The following is a 26,838-nucleotide window of genomic DNA, read 5'->3' on the forward strand; positions in this document are numbered from 1 at the left end:
TCTCATGAGAAGGTTAAAGACATCTGCAAATTGTTTGGTCAGCACAGCATGAGCAATGAAGCATTAATTTTTCAGTCTGGTAATATTTTCCCCATCATCCGTTAAACTTTTGCTTGATGTGGGGGTTTAGAATTAAGCTCAAACTTTGCCAACTCATGGCCTAAAGTTATCTGAACAAATAAATAACATAAATCCATTAATGTAATACACTGGTACATTTTTCTCTACCTGTGCGCAATAACTAATAACAATATGCATTCACTAAGAACACTTACATGACGGCCACTCAAGTGGGCACACTTTCCAAGTCACACATTATTTCTCTACATTAGCCTAATGTTCATGCAAATTCTTATTTATTAATAAACAAAATAATCAGTAATTAATTCAGTTTTCACAATCCCTCCTCTGATGACTAGATATGTCATCACATTTTACATTATTCCATCCAAAATTTTTGTTCTCCTAGAATTTTGTTTCCCCATGGCTTTTATTTCCTCTTTCCCTTTTCAAACTTTCTCTAAAGTACCTCTCCCTTGAAATTTCATCCCTCCTATGATCATTTTCCGGTTTCTTAGTTTTAATTCCAAGATAAAATTGACAAATTACTCATGGTTCGATTATACAGTTCAAAATAATCAATATTATCTGTATTATTTTCAAACATATACCTTTCCCTAGGTTGCCCAGCCAATTCCCCACAGAAACAAAACCTTTGACAACCTTTTCCCAAACCCCAGGCTCTTTCAATTCTGTTAAAGCAGAGCTATTATTAGTTAAAGTGTTAATAAGACTTCTAACTTTCTTACTATTATCCGGAATAAAAGTGCAACAATGTTGTGTTTTCACTAATTTGCAAACTCTGCCCTCCTTTGCTAAAAGGATGTCTTATGCAAGGCGGTTCTGAAGAGTCATAGATCTTACCACAGCCATTTCTGTATCCATTAGATCATGGCTCCTGAAAAACTAGTCAGCATGTTACCTACAATAGTAGACAACTTTCAAATTTTCACTGAATTCAAAATAATTCCCACTGAGGTTTTTGGGAAGACTATCCCCAAGTAACACTTGCTGTACCATCCTCTTGGAAGATGGTAATATGCATTTGGTCACAGATGTAATAAACCTCTGGAATTGCTGGGTCTTATCCATTTAATTCAAAAGTCAATTTACTCTGGAAAAGGAACATATGTCTAAATTCACTTGTTCCCACAAATAATGTGTCAGTTCTAGATTTTGGTCTATATACACAAAGCTTACCCACATGTTGAGCATCTAAAGCTAACTTCCCTTGTATTTTTAAATGCATAGTCATTTCTAAATGTCCTTCTCTCTAAGCCCTTTTCTAGCTTGTCTTTCAGTTCCTTTCTCCTATCGTCAGTCTGATCTAAGAAGCTCTTTTCTACTACTGTTAGCAAGCATGATAAATTGTTGCGGTGGGAGTAAGCTGTCCCAACTGTTAATGTAGGCTCAAAGAAACCTCTCACTAGCTCTATTTCATTTTCTTTAGCTATTCTACTCCAATACTTAATTAGAGGAACAAATGAAAACCCACATCATGATTTAAAAAGAAATAATGAATATACTCCTGGTTATAGAATCTTGATAATAGACTTCAACTCATCCCTTGCGTTAGTGGCAAACTATGATGAGTAAATCCTTCCTCTGCTGAAGAGGAATTTGCGCGCACACCTAACATTCCCTCACATTCATTGTCTCAACATATTCATTTAATAAGCGATAGAAGTCATTAGAAGAAAGAACTCCATGTGAATGGTCTAAGGCCCTCATTACAACCCTGGCGGGCGGTGTTAAAGCAACGGTAATACCGCCAACAGGCCGGCAGAAAAAAATGGAATCACGACCATGGTGAAAAACGCCAACATAGACAGCCACTTTAACACTCCGACCGCCACAGCGGTAGAAACAAACACCGTGGCGGTAACCGCCAACAGACAGGTGGTGCACAAGGTTCTGCCCACTGTATTACAACACGCCTATCCGCCACCTTTTTCGGGGCGGTACCAACGCCAACTAAACCACAATGGAAACAGGACTTGGAACGGAAACCGCTCACCTTTGACACTTTACAAACAACCAAGACGCCATGGAGCCCGAACTACAGGTCCTGCCCATGCTGGTCTACCTCCTCTTGTATCAGGAGCAGCAAAGACGCCGGCGACGATCACAGTGAGTACTGCACTTAGCACACAGGGGAGGGGGGAGGGAAAAAAGAGTGACACACACACACAAAACACAACACCCCCACCCCCCCACCCTCACCCACAACACCATACACACAAATACATGCAGCAACTTAACATATACACCCCGTCACCCCCTGGAAGAATGCAAGGACAAAAGGAAATTATTGTAACAAGTGTAATCAATTAAATATCAGATAGGCCAAATTCAAAAATCTGTATATACAAATATGTACACCAACTACACAAGCCTGGATATTAATGAAATCATTGTCCGTAGATCAGTGTCCCAAAATGCATGGCCGAAGCCCACACGAGATACCTGACTCAAAACGGAGACAACACTGCAGGGGCATCAAATGGAAAATAAACAGGCACCTCAGGGGGAGGGGGCACCTCAGCCGGATGAACCGACAACGCCACTGCTCCACGAGGGGGCTCCATGCCCATTGATTGGTCCTGTGGAGTGCAAAGCCACAGTCTCCAAAGTCTCTCCAGTGGGTGGTTTGCCCACTGCTTTATCCTGGGGAGTGCAAAGCCACAGTCTCTCAAGTCTCTCCAATGAGTGGTTTGCCCACTGCTTTAGCCTGAGGAGTGCTAAGCCACAGTCTCTCAAGTCTCTCCAGTGGGTGGTTTGCCCACTGCTTTATCCTAGGGAGTGCTAAGCCACAGTCTCACAAGTGGATAACAGTCCCCACTGGTTCTGAAGGGGGCTTTGTGCCCAGAGTGCTTCATCCTGCCAAGGACAGAGGTAGTGGTTGTGAATCTCCACTGGTTCTGGAGGGGGCTTTGTGCCCAGAGTGCTTTATCCTGCCAAGGACAGAGGTAGTGGATGTGAATCTCCACTGGTTCTGGAGGGGGCTTTGTGTCCAGAGTGCTTCATCCTGCCAAGGACAGAGGTAGTGGATGTGAATCTCCACTGGTTCTGGAGGGGGCTTTGTTCCCAGAGTGCTTCATCCTGCCAAGGACAGAGGTAGTGGATGTGACTCTCCAGTGGTTCTGGAGGGGGCTTGATGCCCAGAGTGCTTCATCCTGCCAAGGACAGAGGTAGTGGATGTGAAGCTCCACTGGTTCTGGAGGGGGCTTTGTGCCCAGAGTGCTTCATCCTGCCAAGGACAGAGGTAGTGGATGTGAATCTCCACTGGTTCTGGAGGGGCTTTGTGCCCAGAGTGCTTCATCCTGCCAAGGACAGAGGTAGTGGATGTGAATCTCCACTGGTTCTGGAAGGGGCTTGGTGACCAGAGTGCTTCACATGCAGTGTGGCAGGTCCCATTCCCTCACCTGGGTGTGTGTGCCACGAGATTGCCTGGGAACAGGTAGTATGATACTCCATGGAGGCAGAGACACACTCCACCCTGCTGCGACTTCTCCTGCCACCTGCTGGTACAAACAGTGCTAGGAGTCATGCCTCATGGACGCTGGGCAGGGTCCAGGACATCTCCTGCGGCCTCGGACAGCTGGCCACTGGGGATGATTGCGATGTCAGCTGTGGTGGCACTGTCTGGGAACGTTGTGGGGCAGGTGGCGTTGCTTGCGGTGGTGTCTGTGGCGGAGGTGCTGGCAGTGGTGCATGTGTCTGCACCTGTTGAGGGACACAGCAGGACGTCTCCTGCAGCCTCGGATGGCTGCCCACTGGGGATGATGCTGGGGACTGTTGCTGAGGCAGCAGACGTGCTGGTGGTGGTGCAGGTGGTGGTGTCCACCGCCGTACTGGTTGATGATGTGGTTGACAGAATGGGTGACTCTGGTCCCTCAGCCGGAGCCTCCATGTCCTGTCCTGACCTGCTCTTCGGCTTGTGTCCCTTCCCAACCGCTGATGTCGCTGCTGGTGCCTTGCCACTGCCCCCTTTTGGCTTGGAGGAGCCCTTGCTTGCTGGGAGGTGCAGCTTCTCCCTCTGGCATGTGGGCACCTTCTTCACCTTGGCAGGTGGCGGAATGGCATGCTCCTTGGCCTCACTAGGTGGCTCACTGGCAGCCCTGATGGGTGCTGCCCGCGATGTGACTGGACTTGCTGAGACCACTGTGCTGGAGGGTTTGGTGGCTGAGGTGCTCGGCTGGGACCTGGACAGTCTGGCCCTAGGGGAAGGACGGCGGAGAGGTGTTGGGAAGAGTGCAGTGTTAGCCAGGAAGAGTTTCTTAGACACACTGGGACGGGAAGATGGCAGGGGTTTGGGAGTGGAGGAAGAGGTAGTGGTTGTAGGAGGTGTACGTCTGCTGAATTTGGGTGAAGGTGCATGGGCCGGAGGCTGTTGTGAGGTGGATGGCTGTTGGGTGGATGTGTGCCTGCGTTTGTGTACTTTGGGAGAAGGGCTCACAGACACACTGGAAGAGGACACAGGGGATGTGTGAATGGTAGTGGGAGTGGTGAGCGCACGTGGGCGGTGTGTGGTGATGGGCGTGCTGGTGATGGAGGTAGTGGATGAAGATGTAGTGCGAGGGAGGAGGAGGATGTGGAGGAGGGGGACACAGTGGAGGCAGTGGATGTTGGTGTGTCTGCATGGGGGTGGTGCTTGTAAGAGTGCCAGTGGGATATGTGGTGCTTATGTTTGCCATGTCCACTCTTGTGTGTTGATGAGTGTGCATGCTGGTCTGATTGTGTGCTTGGGATATGCTGAGGTACAGGAAGGCTGGACATTCTCTCTGTTGCGTCGCCTGGCCAGAATGAATGCCCTCCTGGTATGCATTTGTATGCTGCAAATGCCTCTCAGCACCCTGGATCTCATTGAAAATGGTTGATTTCCCAACAGTGAGGGATCGCAGGAGGTCAACAGCCTCCTCACTGAGGGCAGCAGGGCTGACTGGGGCAGGGCCAGAGGTGCCTGGGGCGAAGGAGATGCCTACCCTCCTGGGTGAGCAGGCACGGGAAACTCGATGAGAGGCTGCTGGGAGGGCGGTGCTGGTAGGGGGGGTGGCGGCTGTACCTGTTGATGCGGTGGGCACAGAGGTGCCCGCCACCACAAGGGAGCTCCCATCAGAGGAGGAGTCGCTGTCGCTGGTGTCTGCTCCTGTCCCCGTCGTGGAGCTCCCCTCGCCCTCTTTCCCACTGGTGCCTTCGGACTCCATTACTTCACCCTCCAGGGCCATGTGGGATGCAGCTCCCTTCTGCTCCGGTGCCACTGCTCCTCCGCCAGATGATGCTAATGCACGCAAGGAAAGGGTGACAAAACAAAAAGGGGGGCGGAGACAGAAGAGACACATGGTCAATGCATGCAAAACCACTACCGTTGGTGGACACAACACACAGGGATCAGCCCTATGCACTAAGCCATGCATTGACAGGGCAAGGGAAAAGCAGATGCCCATAGGGGACTCTGTCGAGAACCATATTATGCACAGCTGGAAGCCATAGGAGCCTGACTAGGTGTAGAGGGCAAATGCCACCTTTGGGGTTGGACAGGGAATGAGGATGCAAATCAATGGATCCACCTTTGCGTGTCTTACCTGGCCTAGGGGAACCCACAGCCCACCTCCCCCACCCATACACTTCGTAATACGCGCAGAGTCAGCTGAATGAGAGTGTACTCACCCCCTTGTGGCTGCTGTGATGCCCTCAAGTGCCCATCCAACTCCGTATATGCCACTGCCAGGATCCGGTACATCAGGGGGTCATGGGCACCCCCTCCACATTGGGAGGCCATCCCCAGCTGGACCTCCGCCGTCGTCTTGATCCAGCGGCGCAGGTCCTCCCATCTCTTCCAGCAGTGGGTGCTCTGTCTATGGTAGACCCCCAGGGTCCGCACTGCCTTGGTGATGGCACGCCAAATCGCCTTCTGGTGAGCGCTGACCTAGAGGAAAAGTGAAGTTAAAATGGATGTTACTCTCCCAGTACAGTTCTTCTCACACATTGGCCACAAACCTCCCACCCTGGCCCAGAAATACATACACACACCATCCTCACATGCTGGCCTGTCCCCCCGTATCTTCCATCCACGACACTCCATACAATCATGTGGCATCCACCATGCACACAGTTTACTCACCTGTTTGTCTGGAGGACCGCACAGTTGCGTGTACTGGGGGAGGACCCCATCCACCATTTTCTCCAACTCCTCCACAGTGAAGGAAGGGGCCCTCTCCCCAGAGACCGTAGCCATTGTCGCTTCCAGACACAGGTCACAGCAGCACTTGCAGTGTAGGTCCTCTCCTGTTGAAGGTCAGGTATCAAGTGAGGGAACTGATAGAGAATGGTGGTCACGTCTGCAGCGGTGTGTACCGTCACCGCTGGTGTACATCGTCATTGGCTCCTGGAACCCATAGGGCCCAATGATAACCAATGATGAATTGCGCTGCGGTCTTCGACCGCCTACCGTGACGGTATACAATGCCAGCGCAGTTACCTCATTTCCCCTTGTCACACCTTACAGGTCAGGCAGCCGCCATTTCAGGGGCCACATGGCAGGCCAAATAACTGCGTCACACCTATTTAGGCCATCAATACGGACAGGCAAAGGCACACAAAGAATAGTTCACTATTGTGCTAACCAGCCTTGTGAAACCTATGTGTTGTATGACCCTCTGCTCACCGTCCTCCTCCATAGGGACATCCGCTGGGGCAGGTGATGAGATGGCGGCATCCTCCGGTGTACAGACCCCTGGTGGACCTGTCAACAATTGAAGACAGACACATAGGTGGTCATTACAACCCTGGCGGTCGGTGTTAAAGCGGCGATAAGACCGCCAACAGGCAGGCGGTAAAAACTTTGCAATTACGACCGTGGCGGAAACCGCCAACAAAGACAGCCACTTTAACACTCCGACCGCCACGGCGGTACAAACAGCGCAGCGGTCACCGCCAACAGATAGGCGGAGGACAAAGTACCGCCCACAGTATCACAACAGGCCAATCCGCCACCTTTTCCAGGGCGTATTCACTGCGGATAAAAACACAGCGGAAACAGGATTCCGAAGGGAAAACACTCACCTCTACACACCCCTCGAGGAGCTAAGACACCATGGAGCCGGAACTCCAAATTCTCCCTGCGATAGTCTTCCTGCTCCTATACCAGGAGCACGAACGCCGGCGGCGAAGACCATGGTGAGTACTGCACCTACGACACAGGGGAGGGGGGAGGCAAAAAACAGGGACACACACACGCAACACCCCCACCCTCACCCACCACAACACACACACTAATCCATATTGATACATCACAGTTACACCCCCCAACCTCCCCGGAAGAATGCAAAGACAAAAGAAAATGAGTGTTACCATTGTAATATATTAAAATCAAGTAGGCAAAAATATATATATACACCATTAACAAAATATACACCAAGCATAGTAGTCCAGGTAGTGTCCCAATTAAGTCTGTAGAACACTGGGCCCACACGGTATGGGCGAGGCCCACACAAGATCCCCGACCATGACGGAGAGAACACTGCAGGGGCATCAGATAGCAATAAAACAGGCAAGGGGGAGCACCTCAGCCGGTTGAGTGCACAACGCCAAATCCACGAGGGGGCCACATGCCCACTGTTCCATCCTGGGGAGTGCAAAGCCACATTCTCTCAAGTCTATACAGTGGGTGGGTTGCCCACTGTTCCATCCTTGGGAGTGCAAAGCCACAATCTCTCAAGTCTCTACAGTGGGTGGGTTGCCCACTGTTCCATCCTGGGGAGTGCAAAGCCGCAGTCTCTCAAGTCTCTACAGTGGGTGGGTTGCCCACTGTTCAATCCTGGGGAGTGCAAAGCCACAGTCTCTCAAGTGGATAACAGTCTCCACTGGTTCTGGAGAGGGCTTTGTGCCCAGAGTGCTTTATCCTGCCAAGGACAGAGGTAGTGGATGTGAATCTCCACTGGTTCTGGAGGGGGCTTTGTGTCCAGAGTGCTTCATCCTGCCAAGGACAGAGGTAGTGGATGTGAATCTCCACTGGTTCTGGAGGGGGCTTTGTTCCCAAAGTGCTTCATCCTGCCAAGGACAGAGGTAGTGGATGTGACTCTCCAGTGGTTCTGGAGGGGGCATGGTACCCAGAGTGCTTCATCCTGCTAAGGACAGAGGTAGTGGATGACAGTCTCCACTGGTTCTGGAGGGGGCTTTGTGCCCAGAGTGCTTCATCCTGCTATGGACAGAGGTAGTGGATGACAGTCTCCACTGGTTCTGGAGGGGGCATTGTGCCCAGAGTGCTTTATCCTGCTAAGGACAGAGGTAGTGGATGTATCTCTCCACTGGTTCTGGAGGGGGCTTTGTGCTCAGAGTGCTTCATCCTGCTAAGGACAGAGGTAGTGGATGTATCTCTCCACTGGTTCTGGAGGGGGCTTTGTCCCCAGAGTGCTTCATCCTGCCCGTGACGGACTCAGTAGCGTCAGTGCCCTTGGCGCTCATGGGCCAGCGGTGCTTGAGACGGTGGTGCCCTGTTCAGTGGTGCTTGAGACGGCGGTGCCCTGTTCAGCGGTGCTTGAGACAGCGATGCCTGAGTCAGCGGTGCCCTGTTTAGTGGTGCTTGAGACGGCGGTGCCCTGTTCCGTGGTGCTTGAGACGACGGTGCCCTGTTCAGCGGTGCTTGAGACGGCGGTGCCCTGTTCAGCTGTGCATGAGATGGCGGTGCCCTGTTCAGCGGTGCTTGGAGCGGCGGGCTCCTTTGCAGTGACTCAGCTGCTGGCGGTCCTTCATGGCCCAGCGGGGCTTATGCTGGCAGTCCTCTCTAGCCCAGCGGGGCTTGTGCTGGCGGTCCTCTCTAGCCCAGCGGTGCTTGAGCTGGCGGTCCTCTCTGTCCCAGCGGGGCTTGTGCTGGCAGTCCTTCATGGCCCAGCGGGGCCTGTGCTGGCGGTCCTCTCTAGCCCAGCGGGGCTTGTGCTGGCGGTCCTCTCTAGCCCAGTGGGGCTTGTGCTGACGGTCCTTTCTAGCCCAGCGGGGCTTGTGCTGGCGGTCCTCTGTGTCCCAGCGGGGCTTGTTCTGGTGGTCCACTCTGTCCCAGCGGGGATGACGGCTGTGGCCTCCTGGGCAGCGGGGATGATGGCGCTCACCTCCTGGGCAGCTGGGCTGGTGCTGGCGGTGGCCTCCTGGCCAGCGGGGATGATGGCGGTTGCCTCCTGGGCAGCTGGGCTGGTGCTGGCGGTGGCCTCCTGTGCAGCAGGGCTGGTGGTGGTGGCCTCCTGGGCAGCAGGGCTGGTGCTGGTGGTGGCCTCCTGGGCAGCTGGGCTGGTGGTGGTGGCCTCCTGGGCAGCTGGGCTGGTGCTGGCAGTGACCTCCTGGGCAGCAGGGCTGGTGGCGGGGGCCTCCTAGGCAGCAGGGCTGGTGCTGGTGGTGGCCTCCTGGGCAGCGGGGATGATGGCGGTCTTCTCCGCCGTGCTGCTCTTCCCAGACTTGCTGAGTTTCTTGTGCCCTTTCCCCACCTTGGAAGGTGTCGCAGCTGACTCCACACTCCCACCGGGACCCCTGGGAGCGGCTTTGGTGGCTGGAGTCTTCCCCCTCTCCCGCCGGGCACTGGCCAACTTCTGATGCTTGACAGGTGGGGGACTGTCGGTGCTGTGGCTCCGTGCCACACTGGCTGCCCTGGTGGCGGGTGCACTCCAGATTCCGGTGACTAAAGGCACCACTGGTCCCGGAGATGTTGTGGCTGAGGTGCTAGTTTGGGACCTAAGAGACGGACGGGGTGGGGGAGGTGTGGGAAGGAGGTCAAGGTTGGACAGGAAAAGTTTCTTGGAGACACCGAGACCGGTAGCTGGAGAGGGTTTGGGAGTGGAGGAAGAGGTTGTGGTTGTAGGAGTTGTTTGTTTGCTGACTTTGGGTGAAGGTGCATGCGCTGGAGGCTGTCGTGAGGTGGATGGCTGTTGGGTGGGTGTGTGCCTGTGTTTGTGTATCTTGGGAGGGGGCGTCACAGACACACTGGGAGAGGACACAGGGGACGTGTGAATGGTAGTGGGGGTGGCGACTGCACTTGAGCGGGGTGTGGTGGTGGGTGTGCTGGTGATGGTAGTAGTGGCTGTAGAGGTAGTGCATGCAGGTGTGAGTGTAGATGACGCTGGGAGGGAGGAGGGAGATGATGAGGAGGGGGACACAGTGGAGGCAGTGGATGTTGGTGTGTCTGCATGTGTGTGATGCTTACATGAGTGCCTGTGGGATGTGTGGTGCTTATGTTTGCCTGAGCTTCCCTTGTGTGTTAACGTGTGTGCATGCTGGTCTAGAGGTGTGCTTGGGATAGGGTCTGAGTGGGGGAAGTTGGAGGGTGGAGGCTAGAGACAGGGACAATGGCTGGCATCAGTGCAGAGGCCAGAGTCTGAAAAGCTCACTGAAGGGCCGCCTGACCAGAATGAATGCCCGCCAGGAATGCATTTGTTTGTTGCAACTGCCTTTCTACACCCTGGATGGCATTCAAAATGGTAGACTTCCCAACAGTGAGGGACCTGAGGAGGTCAAAGGCCTCCTCACTGAGGGCAGCAGGGGTGACAGGGGCAGGGCCTGAGGTGCCTGGGGTGAAGGTGATGCCTACCCTCCCGGGTGAGCGGGCACGGGGCAAAGGCTGAGGGGCTGCCATGAGGGCGGTGCTGGAAGGGGGGGTGGCGGCTGTACCTGTAGATGGGGGGGCACAGATGTTGCCCTTGGAGGACGAGTCCGTGTCACTGGTCTCAGCTCCTGTCCCCGCCGTGGAGATCCCCTCGCCCTCCGTCCCATTGGTGGAGTCCGATTCTGTAGTGTGGCCCTCCATGGCCATGTGGGATGCAGCACCCTCGAGCTCTGGTGCCACTGCTCCTTCGTCTGATGATGCTAATGCACACAAGAACAGGGAGACCACAAAAAGGGGGGGGATGAAAGAAGAAAGACATGTTGAGTGCATGCATTACCGCTACCGTGCGGACACGACAGACACAGAAGCCCCCGGCACTACGCCGCGCTCTTGGGTTCCACTGTTCAATTCCTGGGAAATGGCCTACTAGGCTATGGACGACATCTGCACACATGGATGACACAGGGGCATGACTAGGTGTAGTTGGCACTCTACAGAGGTGCGGTGGGGTGCCACATGGCCTGCCTAACGGAGGGTCCTTGCCTACGTTACTCGCCCTGGCCAAGGGAAACCCACAGCCCACCTCCCCCACCCAGACCCCTCCACTGCACACAAAATCAGCAGAATGAGAGTGTACTCACCCCCTTGTGGCTGCTGTGATGACCTCAAGCGCCCATCCAACTCCGGGTACGCCACCACCAGGATCCTGAACATCAGGGTGGTTATGGTGCGATGGGCACCCCTCCCACGTTGGTAGGCCATCCCCAGCTGAGCCTCCGCCGTCTTCTTGCTCCAGCAGCGAATGTCCTCACATCTTTTCCGGCAGTGGGTGCTCCGTCTGTGGTACACCCCCAAGGTCCGGACGTCCTTGGCGATGGCACGCCAAATATATTTTTTCGGGTGGGCGCTGACCTACATGATTTGTACAGGGGGAAGAGAAACTTATTACCAAATGCACCGTCACTGTCATTGGCCACAATCCCTACCCTTGGCATGTGGCACATGCACTCACCGTCGTTTCATGCACACCGCACTCTCCCCCCTTCCTTCTTACATCCACCCCTCTCCACACAGGCATAGCCCATACAGCATGCTCCCAGTGTACTTACCTGTTTGTCTGGAGGACCGTAGAGTAGCGTGTACTGGGGGAGGACCCCATCCACGAGTTTCTGCAACTCCTCCGATGTGAAGGCAGGGGCCCCTTTCCCAGACACTCGAGCCATTGTCTCTTCCAGACCGAGGTCACATCCGCGGCGGTGCATACCGTCACCGCCGGCGTACATCGTCATTGGCTCCTGGGACCCATAGGGTCCAATATTAACCAATGCAGCATTGCGCCACGGTCTTCCACCGCCTACCCCGACGGTGTACAACACCAGAGCAATTACCTCACATCCCATTGTCCCACTTTACAGGTCAGGCAGCCGCCATTTCAGGGGCCCACATGGCTTCATTTTCAACTGCGTCACACATACCTAAGCCTAGACTCAACACACATACAGGCCACTTTTTAGATTATGATTGGTGTTCTGTGTAAGCTGGGGGTACGTACCTCTGAGCTGTTTAACTCTGTGCTCGCTGTTGTCCTTCATAGGCACCATTGGGGCAAGTGAGGAGATCGCGGCATCCTCCGGTGTACCGACCGTTGGTGGACCTGTCGACAATGGAGGAAAGACATGTGATCATCACATACAGGCTTGACCGTGCCACAATCCAGGAACTGTGTACCCAGTTGGAACCAGACCTGATGTCAGCTATCCGCCATCCCACAGGAATCCCCCCTCAAGTGCATGTGCTGTCAGTGCTACATTTCCTTGCAAGTGGGTCATTTCAAACAACAGTGGCCATAGCATCAGGGATGTCCCAGCCTATGTTTTCCAACGTGTTGTCCAGAGTGTTGTCTGCCCTGCTGAAACACATGCAGAGCTACATCGTTTTCCCTCAGGTGGAGGATTTGCCTACAGTGAAAGGTGACTTCTATGCCCTGGGACATATCCCCAACATCATAGGTACCATTGATGGGATACATGTGGCTTTAGTACCCCCCCCACAGGAGTGAACAGGTGTACAGAAAACAGAAGAGTTATCATTCGATGAATGTACAGACGGTATGTTTGGCCGACCAGTACATCTCCCATGTGAATGCCAAGTCCCTGGCTCAGTGCATGATGCCTACATCCTGCGGAATAGCAGCATCCCTTATGTGATGGGTCAACTCCAGAGGCACTGTGTGTGGCTATTAGGTGAGCACCTCGAAGCTAGTCAGTGGGAATGGTTGTCTGGGTCTGGGGATATCCCTCTAGGTTAGTGTGTGTCTAACAGTTGTCCCTCGCCATTTGCAGGTGACTCTGGTTACCCCAACCTGTCATGGCTACTGACCCCAGTGAGGAATCCCAGGACAAGGGCAGAGGAACGCTACAATGAGGCTCATGGGCGAACTAAGAGGGTGATTGAGCGGACCTTCGGCCTCCTGAAGGCCAGGTTCAGGTGCCTCCATATGACAGGTGGATCCCTATTCTACTCACCAAAGAAGGTGTGCCAGATCATCATGGCCTGCTGTATGCTGCACAACTTGGCTTTGCGACGACAGGTGCCTTTTCTTCAGGAGGATGGCCCAGATGGCGGTGTTGTTGCAGCTGTGGAGCCTGTGGACAGTGAAGACGAGGAAGCAGAAGAAGAAGACATGGACAAGAGGGACTCAGTGATCCAGCAATATTTCCAGTGAAACACAGGTAAGAATACTAACCGGACTACTACATGTACTTAAACACTACTACCTCTCTACTGTCTGTCGTTTTCACCCAGTGTATGGTCACTGAGTTGTCACTTTCCCTTACGATTTCACAGATGTGGGTCCCACAGTGTGACATCTGCTTTGATTCCTCATGGACTAGAGCTGTGTGACATAGGTAAGTTGACATTACAAATGAAAGAGCTTTTTGCCACAGTAATTGCTAATACAGTATTCCGAAATCACAGAGTGACTCCAGATTGTTTTGTACTTTAAGGGTGTTTATTTTAGTGCTCAAAATTGGAGGGCGTAGCAAAATGGTGAGGGGTGATGGCGGAGGAATGTCTATGGCAGAGTCCAGTCTATTAGTCTCACAGGTACATTGCCCAAATGGGCATAGGAAGTGGAGCTGGGGCAGTTTAAGGATGGACAGGGTGACAAAGTGGGACAGTAGGATGACAATCAGGGTGGTCTCATTTCTTGGCAGGGGTCTTGGCATCGTTCTCTGTCTTTGTCCTGGATCTCAGGGACCGTTTGCGAGGTGGTTCTCCCTCTGCAGGGGCTGAAGTGCTGGTGTGGTGGTCCTGTGGCGGTGCCTCAGGTCCACTAGCGCCGGTGGAGGTGGTGGGCAGTTCATCGTCCAGGCTAGTGTCAGGGGCCCCTTGTAATTCCACAGTGTCCCTCCTGGTGTTGAGTACTTCCTTCAGCACCCCTACGATGGTGCCCATGGTGGAATTGATAGTTCTGAGTTCCTCCCTGAAGCCCAAATACTGTTCCTCCTGCAGGCGCTGGATCTCCTGAAACTTGGCCAGTACCGTTGCCATCGTCTCCTGGGAGTGGTGGTATGCTCCCATGATGTTGGAAAGGGCCTCGTGGAGAGTGGGTTCCCTGGGCCTGTCCGCCCCCTGTCGCACAGCAGCCCTCCCAGTTCCCCTGTGTTCCTGGGCCTCCGTCCCCTGGACCGTGTGCCCACTACCACTGCCCCCAGGTCCCTGTTGTTGTTGGGGTGGTGGGTTAGCCTGGGTTCCCTGTAGTGGTGGACACACTGCTGATTGACGTGTCCTGGGGACGGAGGTATGGGCCCACTGGGTGGGTGCTGTGCTGGTGTTTCCAGAGGGGGGAAGCTCTGTGGTGGCCTGTGACTGTGTGAGGGGAACCGACTGTCCCGAGGTCCCCGATGGGCCGGGCTGGTCATCTAGATCCAGTTGGACAGAGCTGCTGTCATCACTGTGGGCCTCTTCTGTTGGTGGTGTGGACATGTGTGGACCCTCCTGTCCAGTGACGTTGGGTAGGGGTCCTGCAGCGGTATAAAAGGATGTTTATTACATCTGTTTGTGCCATGGTGTGCAATGGGTGGGTGACCGTGTACCCCAGTGCTTGCATTCCTGTGTGGGACCTTGTGTGATGATGGTTTAGGGGGGTGTATGGGTATGTGCAGTGGGCATGCTTTAGTGATGGATGTCCATGCTTTGTTGTTCCATGCAGGGCTTGGGGTTAGGATGTGTGGTTTGTGATGTTGGGACATTTGTGAGTAGTTAGAGTGATGGGGGTGAGGGTGGGGGTATGTGCTGGCATGCAGGTAGGGTGGGGGATGTAATAGTTAAGATTTGACTTACCAGAGTCCATTCCTCCACCTACTCCTGCGAGGCCCTCAGGATGCAGAATCGCCAAGGCCTGCTCCTCCCATGTTGTTAGTTGTGGGGGAGGATGTGGGGGTACGCCGCCAGTCCGCTGAACCGCAGGGTGGTGTCTTGAGACCACGGAACGCACCTTCCCCCGTAGGTCGTTCCACCTCTTCCTGATGTCCTCCCGATTTCTTGGGTGCTGTCCCACTGCATTGACCCTGTCCACTATTCTTCGCCATAGCTCCATCTTCCTTGCAATGGAGGTGTGCTGCACCTGTGATCCGAATAGCTGTGGCTCTACCCGGACGATTTCCTCCACCATGACCCTGAGCTCCTCCTCCGAGAACTGGGGTGTCTTTGCCGTGCCATGGGGTGGTGTAGGTGATGTGTGGGGTGGTGTGTAGGGTGATAAGTGTGCTGATATGTAGTGGTGTGTAGTGTGAGGTGCGTGGAAGTTATGTAGGTGATGGTGTTGTGTGCCTGTGGATGCTAGTATTGTTGATGGTGGTGTCTCTCTCTGGCCTTCGTTCATGATTTTTGGTTGTAGGGGTTTGGGTGTGTGGGAGTGGTGTGTGTATGTGTATCAGGTGTGTGTATTTGGAATTGTCCAATGTGGTAGTGTTTTGTATATGTGTGTGTATTTTGAGCGCGGCGGTGTGTACCGCCAATGGAATACCGTGGTTGAAAGACCGCCGCGTGGATTCGTGGGTCGTGATAGTGTGGGCATATTTCTGTTGGCGTGACGGTGGAGGATTTGTTTTTGCCAGTTTATCACTGATCTTTGGTGTGGCGGACTTGTGTGGGTGTCTGAATATTGCCGGATTCCATGCTGTGGGTCATAATACCTGTGGCGGTTTTCCGCGGCCGGGGTGGTGTGTTGGCGGTCTTCTGCACGGCGGTATGCAGCTTTTACCGCCAATGTTGTAATGACCGCCATAGTTATCACTTACAGACTTGATCATGCAACAATCCAGGAACTGTGTGCCCAGTTGGAGCCTGACATGATGTCAGCTATCCGCCATCCCACAGGAATACCACCTCTAGTGCAGGTCCTGTCAGTACTCCATTTCCTGGCCAGTGGGTCTTTTCAAACAACAGTAACCATGGCTTCAGGGATGTCCCAGCCAATGTTCTCTAACGTGTTGTCTAAAGTGTTATCTGCCCTGCTGAAACACATGCGCAGCTACATCGTTTTCCCTCAGGTGGAGGATTTGTCCACAGTGAAAGGTCACTTTTATGCCCTCGGACATATCCCCAACATCATTGGTGCCATTGATGGTACACATGTGGCATTTGCCCCCCCCACCCGCAGGAATGAACAGGTGTACAGAAACCGCAAAATCTACCATTCTATGAATGTGCAGATGGTGTGTTTGGCAGACCAGTACATCTCCCATGTGAATGCCAAGAATCCTGGCTCAATGCATGACGCTTACATTTCGAGGAATAGCAGTATCCCTTATGTGATGGGGCAACTCCAGAGGCAGCATGTGTGGCTAATAGGTGAGCCTAAAGTCCCCACACAGTTTCATTTGCTGTCTGGGTATGGGAGATTCCCGAATGTTTGGAGGATGTCTAACAGTTGTCCCTCGATATTTGCAGGTGACTCTGGTTACCCCAACCTGTCATGGCTACTGTCCCCAGTGAGGAATCCCAGGACAAGGGCAGAGGAACGCTACAATGAGGCACATGGGAGAACTAGGAGGATAATAGAGCGCACCTTCGGCCTCCTGGAGGCCAGATTCCGGTGCCTCCATCTGACAGGTGGATCCCTCAACTACTCACCGAAGAAGGTGTGCCAGATCATCGTGGCCTGTTGTATGTTGCACAACCTGGCTTTGCGACGCCAGGTGCCTTTTCTGCAGGAGGATGGGCCTGATGGTGGTCTTGTGGCAGCTGTGGAGCCTGTGGACAGTGAAGAAGAGGAGGCAGAAGAAGAAGATGTAGACAACCGAAAGAACATCATCATGCAATACTTCAAGTGAGACACAGGTAAGAGGATGGAACTGCTTCCCACATCACACACTATTGTGGGACCTAGCATAAATCTGCCTTTTTACCTCTGTGTATGGACCCTGACTTGTCACTTTGGCTTTCCATTTCACAGATCTGGCTCCCAATGTGTGCCCTCTGCTATGTTTACTGCTGGCCTACAGCTGTGTAACATTGGTATGTGAACAAGTACATTGACATTGCTATATTGCAGAGATGTTGCAATTACACATTTGTGAAAGCACAGACTGACTCCAGATTGTTTTATGATTCAAGGGTGTTTATTTCTGTGCTAATAAGTGGAGGGGGGTGTGTAATGGGCTGGGGTGATGGTGGAGGAATGTCCATGCCAGAGTCGAGTCTCTTGGTCTCACAGGTGCATTGTCCAATGGGGCATAGGAAGGGGAGCAATGGCAGTTTAAGGAGGACAGGGTGACAAAGTGGGACAGAACGGTGACATTCAGGAGGATCGTACTTCCTGGCAGGGGTCTTGGCAATGTTCTCTGTCTTGTTCCTGGATCTCAGGGACCGTTTGCAGGTGGTTCTCCTTCTGCAGGGGGTGGGGTGGTGGAGGCCTGTTGGTCGTGTGGCGGTGCCTCCTGTCCACTAGCGCCGGCAGAGGTGGAGGGCAGTTCATCGTCCAGGCTAGTGTCAAGGGCCCGTTTGTGTCCCACTGTGACCCTCATGGTGTTGACAAGGTCTGCCAGCACCCCTGCAATTGTGACCAGGGTGGTGTTAATGGACTTTAAGTCCTCCCTGATCCCCAGGTAGTGTTCCTCCTGCAGCGCTGGGTCTCCTGAAACTTGGCCAGTACCGTGCCCATGGTCTCCTGGGAATGTGGTATGCTCCCATGATGTTGGAGAGTTCCTCGTGGAGTGTCGGTTCCCTGGGCCTGTCCTCCCCCTGTCGCACAGCACTCCTTCCAGCTTCTCTGGTATCCTGTGTCTCTGTCCCCAGAACCGTGTGCCCACTGCCACTGACCCCAGGTCCCTGATTTTCTTGGGTTGGTGGGTTTGCCTGGGTTCCCTGTAGTGGTGGACACAATGCTGATTGACGTGTCCTGGGGACAGAGGGATGGGCCCACTGGGTGGGTGCTGTGGTGGTGTTTCCTCAGGGGGGAGGGTCTGTGGTGGCTTGCGACAGTGGCAGGGGAACCGACTGTCCAGATGTCCCTGATGGACCGGTCTGGTCATCTGGATCCAGGCATGCAGGGCTGCTGTCATCACTGTGGGCCTCTTCTGTGGGGGGACTGGATATGTCTGGCACCTCCTGTCCGGTGCCATTGGATATGGGTACTGTTGGAGTGTAAATGCATAGTTTTAGTATCTGTGTGTGCCATCTTGTGCAGTGGGTGAGGTACCCTCTACTCCTGTGCTCGCATAATTGTGTTTGCCCTTTTGTGATAGTTGGTTTGGGGTCTGTGTGGGTATCTGTACTGGACATGCTTTGGTGACGGTGGTCCATGCATAGGTGTTGTATGCAGGGCCTTGGTATTGAGATGTGTGGGTTGTGATAGGGGGACATATGTGAGATGATGGAGTGATGGGAGTGAGGGTAAGGGTGGGGGTATGTGATGGCATCCAGGTGGGGTGGGGGGATATGGTAATAAAGATATGACTTACCAGAGTCCAGTCCTCCTGCTACTCCTGCGAGGCCCTCAGGATGAAGTATTGCCAATACTGCTTCTCCCATGTTGTTAGTTGTAAGGGAGGAGGTGGGGGTCCACCGCTAGTCCTCTGTACAGCAATCTGGTGTCTTCATACCACGGAAAGTACCTTCCCCCGTAGGTCGTTCCACCTCTGCCTGATGTCATCCCGTGTTCTTGGATGCTGTCCCACTGCGTTGACCCTGTCGACGATTCTCCGCCATAGCTCCATCTTCCTTGCAATGGAGGTGTGCTGCACCTGTGATCCGAAAAGCTGTGGCTCTACCTGGATGATTTCCTCCACCATGACCATGAGCTCCTCCTCTGAAAACCTGGGGTGTCTTTGAGGTGCCATGATGTGGTGTGGGTGATGTGTGAGGTGCTGTCTGTTGTGATGTGGGGGGATGTGTTGGTGTGTGTTGTTTGAGGTGCGTGCATGTTGTATGAGTGATGGTGTTGTGGGTCTGTGGATGCAGGTGTTGTGTTTGCTAATCTCTCTCTCTGGGCTTCTTCCAAATTTGTTCGTTGTAAGGGTTTGTGGGTATTGTGGGTGTGTGCTTTATAGTGTTGTGGGTGTGTGGGTGTGGTGTGTGTATGTGTATCAGGTGTGTGTATTTTTAATTATCAATGTGGTTGTGTTTTGTAAATGTGTGTGTATTATGAGCGCAGCGGTGTGTACCGCCAATGGATTACCGCTGTTGAAAGACCGCTGCATTGATTTGTGTGTCGTGATAGTGTGGGCGTATTCTTGTTGGCATGACAGTGTAGGTTTTGGTATTGCCAGTTTATCACTGACCTTTGGTGTGGCGGACTTGTGTGGGTGTCTTTATTGTGGCGGATTCCAAGATGTGGGTCGTAATACCTGTAGCGGAATTCCACCGCCGCAACGGTAAGAAAGCGCTCTTCAGCACAGTGGAAACCGGGATTTACCGCCAGAGTTGTAATGAGGGCCTAAATGTAAATATTTCTTATCCTTATTGAAGTTTCCTAATCCTGGAAGCGGAGTAGCTGTCTCTAAAGCAGTAGCATTATTGACCATAGTCTTCTCTATAAGACCCACACTCACAATCAATATCAAACATACTATTGGGTATACAATCACTAAGCCAATACTTGTGTATCTACAATACCTACTCTCTCTAATTTGCTTGTTAGGGTTACTCATGGTCTGCAAAGAATTAGAAAGTAGAAAGAACTCAAAAATTTTAGCTATGCAGCAGAACAAAATCTCTTATTGCTAAACATTTGCAGCTTTCAGTCTCTTTTCCAGGGCATTCATGAAAAATAGGTAACTTGTCAAAATCGGCACTTATAGTCATAATTGGTTTAGCAGCTTGTCAAATTAGTTAATTCAAAATGTCTCTTCCAGTTAATTTCAATTGTCTCTTTTAACTTTTCACTTGTACAACTTTACAAATTACAGTTCATTGATCTTCTTCTCGTGTCAAAATATTGACCTGGAATTTCACGATCAAAACAAAAAGACAAAAATTCACTTTGCCATTCACTTGTCGTTGCATACATCCATTCAGGACCAGCGTACTTTCTGCTTGCAATTCGCTTTCTTTTCAGCCTTCTATCTCCATTTAACACTCCATCGCTCAAATCTTCTCTTCTTTTTGTGTCTACTTATTCCTCAATTTTTGTCACTGTAATTGCTTCTTTTTTCTTGGTCTATGATTTCGGCCACTTATCTCCTTTCAGTGGACCCTTGGGCAATGCTCTTTTCAGCATCAAACTTTCAACTTCTAGCTCTGTAGGATTTTGACTCGAGGTATCTGCGACTTCTATCGGAGGAGTCAGATTGTTTTGACTTTGACCTGCCTCAACTCCTTCCACTTCTTCAGAGTCTGTTACTTGCTCTGTTTGTCTTTCAAGATCGTCTGCTTCTGGGAGATCCCTCCTCTGACTAGACTCTCCTGCTATTTTATGTGAGATTGGTTCGCTGTTATTCTCCTGCAAGTTTTCCACTTCATCTCTCACAGGAGTGCCTGAACCACTTTCGGTCTTCTCAGATTCAGTGTCTGATTCTCCTGTTTCCTGCTCTCTTTCTAGAAAGCGTCCAGAAGTTGTTGGCACTCTCAACAACTCATCTTCATTGTCCAGAGGACAGGGTACTTTTCAGAGTATGGCTTGCGTGAATCCAATTCGGGACTCCTGAACACTTCGCAGCTGTAGTAGTACCCAGTACTACTTGGTATGTGCCTTTCCACTGAGACTCCAAGCAAGCCTTCCTCACGTGTTTTCTGATCGCAACCCAATCTCCCGCTCTGAGGTTATGGGTTTGATCTTGCGACGGTTGCAGAGTGGTGGCTTCCACCGGATGAGAGAAAGAGCGAACCACATCAGCCAGACCCTTGCAGTAGTTAAACACCATTTCATCTGTTATATTCACAAGAGCATTCACAGGAACCGCCGGCAACCTCATTGCTCTGCCCATAAGGATTTAATGCGGCGACAGTCCAATCCTTCTGTCGGGTGTGTTCCTCATACTCATCAGTACTAAAAGTAGTGCTTCTGGCCCTTTCAGATTCATGGACGCACACATCTTGGCAAGTCTTGACTTCAAGGTACCATTCATTTGCTCAACAAGTCCTGATGCTTCAGGGCAATAGCTACAATGCAATTTCTGCTCAATGTTTAAAACTGAACATAGCAAATTTAATTACTTCATTGTTGAAGTAACTTCTTCTATCTGATTCTTAAGAGACTGGAAACCCAAAACGAGGTATCAGTTCCCTAAGCAGTAGCTTTGCTACAGTAAGACTATCATTTCTTTGTGTGGTGTATGCCTCAATACAGTGACTAAAAAAGCACACCATCACCAGCACATATCTCAATCCTCCACACACTGGCGTCTCAATAAAATCCATCTTCATTCTGCTAAATGGACCTCCCACTCTACCAATGTGGCTCAAATTGACCACTACTCTCTTTCCCACGTTCATCTGTTGACAGATGATGCAAACGGTGGCAAACTGCTTCAGCAACCTGTCTAAACTTTGGATTGAGCCAAAACTGTTTAAATGCATGAATCATGGAATCCCTGCCAACATGTGCTTGACCATGATAATACCCTGCTATTTGAGTCAACACATTATTTGGTAGAACCACTTGCCCTTCTGACACCCATACATCGTCTTCTCACTGCACACATTTCAATTTTAACCTAGTTCTTTTTTCATCTTTGTCAGCATTATCCTGAAGTTATCTATTACAGTATATTCAAAACAAAATTGGTGCATGGTTCCTATACTGTCAACTATTCCCATTTGTCCTTGAAGCATATACAATTCAGGGCGCAAAACCTTGCGACTTGATCCGCATATCCATTTCCCATTGACACAAAATCTTGTGATTTCAGTTGTGCACTGCATTTCACCACAGCAATTTTTTCAGGCATTTGTAAAGCTTGTAGAAAAAGGGGAGTTTTAGGCTTGGCAAGTACTTTTAAATGCCAAGTCGAATTGGCAGTGAAACTGCACACACAGGCCTTGCAATGGCAGGCCTGAGGCAAGGTCAAGGGGCTACTTAAGTGGGTGGCACAATCAGTGCTGCAGGCCCACTGGTGGCTTTTAATCTACAGGGCCTGGGCACATATAGTGCACTCTACTAAGGACTTATAAGTAAATTAAATAGTCCAATTGGGTATGAGCCAATGTCACCATGTTTTAAGGAGAGAGCATATGCACTTTAGCACTGATTAGCAGTGACAAAGTGCGCATAGTCCTAAAGCCAGCAAAAATGAGGTCAGAAAAAGAGAAGGAGGAAGGCAAAAAGTCTGGGGATAACCTGCAGAAAGGCAATTTCCAACATATCCCCCTTCCAGCCTAAAGCCAGGGTAGACTAATCAACACTCTGATGAACTCCCCTGCTTAAGGCGATAGAACATGGACAATGGCCCACTACTGCAGGGGCACTTGCCAGTTCTACGCCTTTCTGAACTCAGTGAGGCTTCTTTGTCTATACTCTCTGGGGCCACTGAACTGGCCCGTGGGGAACCCTTCTCATCACCTGAGGACCCCATCTGTAATGCTCCTAACTTTAATTTGCTCACAGATGCATCCCAGTATGCAGACAGTACCATCATGGCCAACAAAGTGATGTGGCCCGTTCCATTCCTTGGGTGTGACTTCTGTCCCCAACCCAGGGAAAACTCTGCCCACAAGGACAGAAACCAATAGACACCACTGACAGCTGTCAGTGTCATGAGCCAGGCCCCAGACCATCCTCTGCTAAGTGGAAACCCTGAGGGTGGCCGTTTGGTGAGCTTCTCCTCCAGCTGGGGGGCTGATAGGGAGCTCTCAAGGGGCTCCTGAAGCATCCCAGAATGGGGGGCAGTAGCCCCAGGGGTCTTGCACCCCTTCTCCATTCTCACCAGTTCAGGGGTGGGTCCCTGATACTGGTCACTCAGCCCAGGGTCCGTACCCTGAGGCTGAACGGAGGATAAGGGTGAGTCCTTCCTCACCTTGCCTCCACATCTGGGTTTACATAACCTCCTCTGGGGAGTGGTACTGCCAGACATCTGAACTGTCAGGGCACCGCTAGGGGTCAACCCTCTCAGTTTCCATGACACTAGGGGTAACTCATTTCCCAGAATGCAGTCAATGGGCAGCTGGGGACTAACTATGACCTGCCTCCGGGCCACCTCCCCACCCCACTCTAGGGACACCAGGGCCATGGGGCAGAAGAAATCCTCCCCAATGGCTGGAGCCACTCTACACACCTGTCCTGTGTACTGCTCTGGTGACACTAGGCTCTCCAGCATCATGATAAGTCTAGCCCCTGTGTCTCTCAGAGCAGTGACTGGGACCCCATTCTCTCCCACCTGGTGGAAGTGACGACTCCCACCCTGAGGTATCACCAGTTTACCCTCTGAGTCCACCTTCCAACTAAAGGAGATGAAAACATGGTCTACGACCTGCCCCTGGGGACTACTTTCCCCTAAGGCCACATGGGCCACCCCTGTAGAGGTCCCAATAGTGGGTGATTTATTTGGACAGACGGAGTCCCCTTTCCTGTGTCCTAGCTGGGAACACTCAAAACAGCGGGGTTGGGAATGGGATGCTTTGGGCCACTGCCCACCAGAACCACCTGCCTGTTTCTCAGATGGGGCATGGGAACCCTTTCCTCCCCCCTTGCTCTGGAACTTGTCTGGGTCATCTTTAACTTCCCCCTCACTCTGTTGGGGGGAACCGGAACCACCCTTCTTGGGGTCACTCCCAGGTACCTTTTTGGACACTCTGGTACTAGTCCAGAGGTCGGCCTCCTCAGCAAGCTTCCTGGGATCAGTCAGCTTACTGTTTAATAGGTGCTGGTGCTGGTGCAACTCTGTAAGACAAGTACTGAGCATATGCTCTCTCAGAATCAAATTAGACAATCCTGTCATCTACTTTGCAGCCCTGCACCCATCCATTCAGTGCCTTACTGGAAAAGTCAAAGAAATCTACCCATGTTTATGTGGACTGTTTGGTGCTGTCCCTGAACCTCTGATGGTATTTCTCAGGGGTCAGCCCAAACTTGGCAAGTAAAATGGCTTTCATATGTGAGTATGTGTTTTGATCCCTTGGGTCCATTGTGAGAAGGGTGTCCTTCCCAATTGCTGGCACATAACTCCACATACCTGTACTCCATTGCCCTTCAGGAACCTCATGAGCCCTTAGTGCAACTTCATAAGCAGCTAGCCATTTATCTATGTCATCTCCCACCACAAAACTGGGCCCATATATTTGGGTATACAAACCTTATGTTCTCCAGCAGGTCCTGCCTGTATGATGCCACCATTACTGCTGGACTCAGACTGCTTCGTCTTAAGATCCAGCTCCTTGTGACTCAGTTCATGAGCCAACAATAGTTTATTTTCAGCCAAGGTTCTCTCAGCTGCTTGCGCTTCTCTCTCTGCCCTCCTTTCTTCCTGTGAGCCTCAATTTTCAGTCTTGCCATTTGCAATTGGAACTCCCTCTCCTCTCTCCTTTCCTCTGCGGTCAGGCCTTGATCCGAGACACTGCTCCCTGGTGTGGTAGGGGGCACAATTGCATCTTCTGGTTTCTCATCCTCAGCATCATCCTCTAAATGGGCTTCTGCCCAGGCCCTCAGCGCCACTTGAAAGTCCTCCTTTCTGGAGGCCCCTTGGGTGGGTACACTCATCTCCTTGCAGAACCCTTTTAGTTGTTTGACAGTATATGTCTCCAAAAGGGCAAGGTCAAAATCTCCTGCTAGAGACCCAGCCTGAGACATGTTGAGTGAGGATTTAAGTTTAGAAAATTGTCAGGAAAAACAAATTTGCAAAAAGAAATAAAAATCAAGTTGACCTTCAATTGTGGCTACGTAGTGAAATACTTAGCTACTGTATGTCACTGCACAAATACAAGTCATATCCTCACCGCTGATCACCAATGTAAGAAATAGGGTCTTTGGTTGGCAGCCAGGTTACCCCCTGTCCAAGCAAGGACCCTCAACCTAGTCAGTAAAAGTCACACACAATCCAAATTATCCTGTGCCCACCCTCTGGTAGTTTGGCACTGAGCAGTCAGGCTTAACTTAGAAGGCAATGTGTAAAGTAATTGTGCAATAAACCATACAATACCACAATATAACACAAAAAATACACCACAGAGTGTTTAGAAAAATATATTTATCTGGATAAATGCAGGTCAAAACGATTAAAGATGAAAATAGTAAAATGTAGGGATATCACTGAAAGTAATATCAAGCGTCTTAGAGTTAAAATATTACTGTAAAAAGAAATAAAAAGTGTCTTAAATTCTCCTAGAAACAACAATTGTCTCTTGCAGGGCAATGTACCTGGTTTGCGTTGAGAAATCCTCACAAGGGACCGCAGAGGGGGAGATGCGTGGAAAACGGTGAGTGTGCGTCGGTTTTGCACCTTCGCACACAGACTTGTGTTGTTATTTTCCATGCGGGGAAGATGTTGTGTTGATTTCCGGCGCGTGGACTTGGATCTTCTTTGGGGTGCGGGTTTTCAGACGCCCCAGGGACGATGCGTGGAATCCTGGGCTTGCGGAGCGAAGTCACAGGGGCTGCGTCAATTCCGGTAGGCGATGCGTGGAATTTTCTTCTGCACGGCAGGCGCTGCGTCGATTCCTCTCAGGAAGTCGGGCGGCGTCATTCTGAGTTGACTTGCATCGATCCAGTAGGGCCATGCATAGAAGTTCCGGTCACGTCACTGGCGTTGCGTTGATCTTCTGTCGCGAAGTCGGGCTGCGTCATTCCGGACTTGCCGTGCAGTGAATTGTTTACCGTGAGCAGGCTGTGCATCGTTCTTGGCAGGCGGTGCATCGAATTTTCGCTGCATGAGGATTTCAGCTGCAGGAGAGAAGTCTTTTTGGTCCTGAGACTTCAGGGAACAGGAGGCAAGCTCTATCCAAGCCCTTGGAGAGCACTTCTGCAGCAAAGCAAGAGAGCAACAAGACAGCAGGGCAACAGCAAGGCAGCAGTCCTCTTCAGAAAGCAGTCAGGTAAATCTTTTGGGCAGCCAGGCAGTTCATCTTGTCAGGGTGCAGGTTCTGGTTCAGGTATCTTCTCCAGGAAGTGTCTGAGTTGGTAGGGCAGAGGCCCTGCTTTTATACCCAAATGTGCCTTTGAAGTGGGGGGAGACTTCGAAGAGTGGCTTAGAAGTGCACCAGATCCCTTTTCAGTTCAATCCTGTCTGCCAGGGTCCCAGTAGGGTGTGGCAGTCCTTTGTGTGAGAGCAGGCCCTCCACCATCCCAGCCCAGGAAGACCCATTCAAAATGCAGATGTATGCAAGTGAGGCTGAGTATCCTGTGTTTGGGTTCTGTCTGAGTGAATGCACAGGGAGTTGTCAACTAAACCCAGCCAGACGTGGATTGTAATGCACAGAAAGATTTAAGTGCAGAGAAATGCTCACTTTCTGAAAATGGCATTTCTAAAATAGTAATATTAAATCCAACTTCACCAGTCATCAGGATTTTGCATTATCATTCTGGCCATACTAAATATGCCCTTCCTACTCCTTTGAGTTCAGCAGCTTAGTAGTTTTACACTACCAGGACATGTAAACTACACAGGTACATGTCCTGCCTTTTACCTACACAGCATCCTGCCCTAGGGGGTACCTAGGGGTGACTTATGTGTAGAAAAAGGGGAGTTTTAGGCTTGGCAAGTACTTTTAAATGCCAAGTCGAATTGGCAGTGAAATTGCACACACAGGCCTTG

The sequence above is a fragment of the Pleurodeles waltl genome, chromosome 12 (assembly GCF_031143425.1).
Source record: "Pleurodeles waltl isolate 20211129_DDA chromosome 12, aPleWal1.hap1.20221129, whole genome shotgun sequence".
In the NCBI taxonomy this organism is placed as follows: Eukaryota; Metazoa; Chordata; class Amphibia; order Caudata; family Salamandridae; genus Pleurodeles; species Pleurodeles waltl.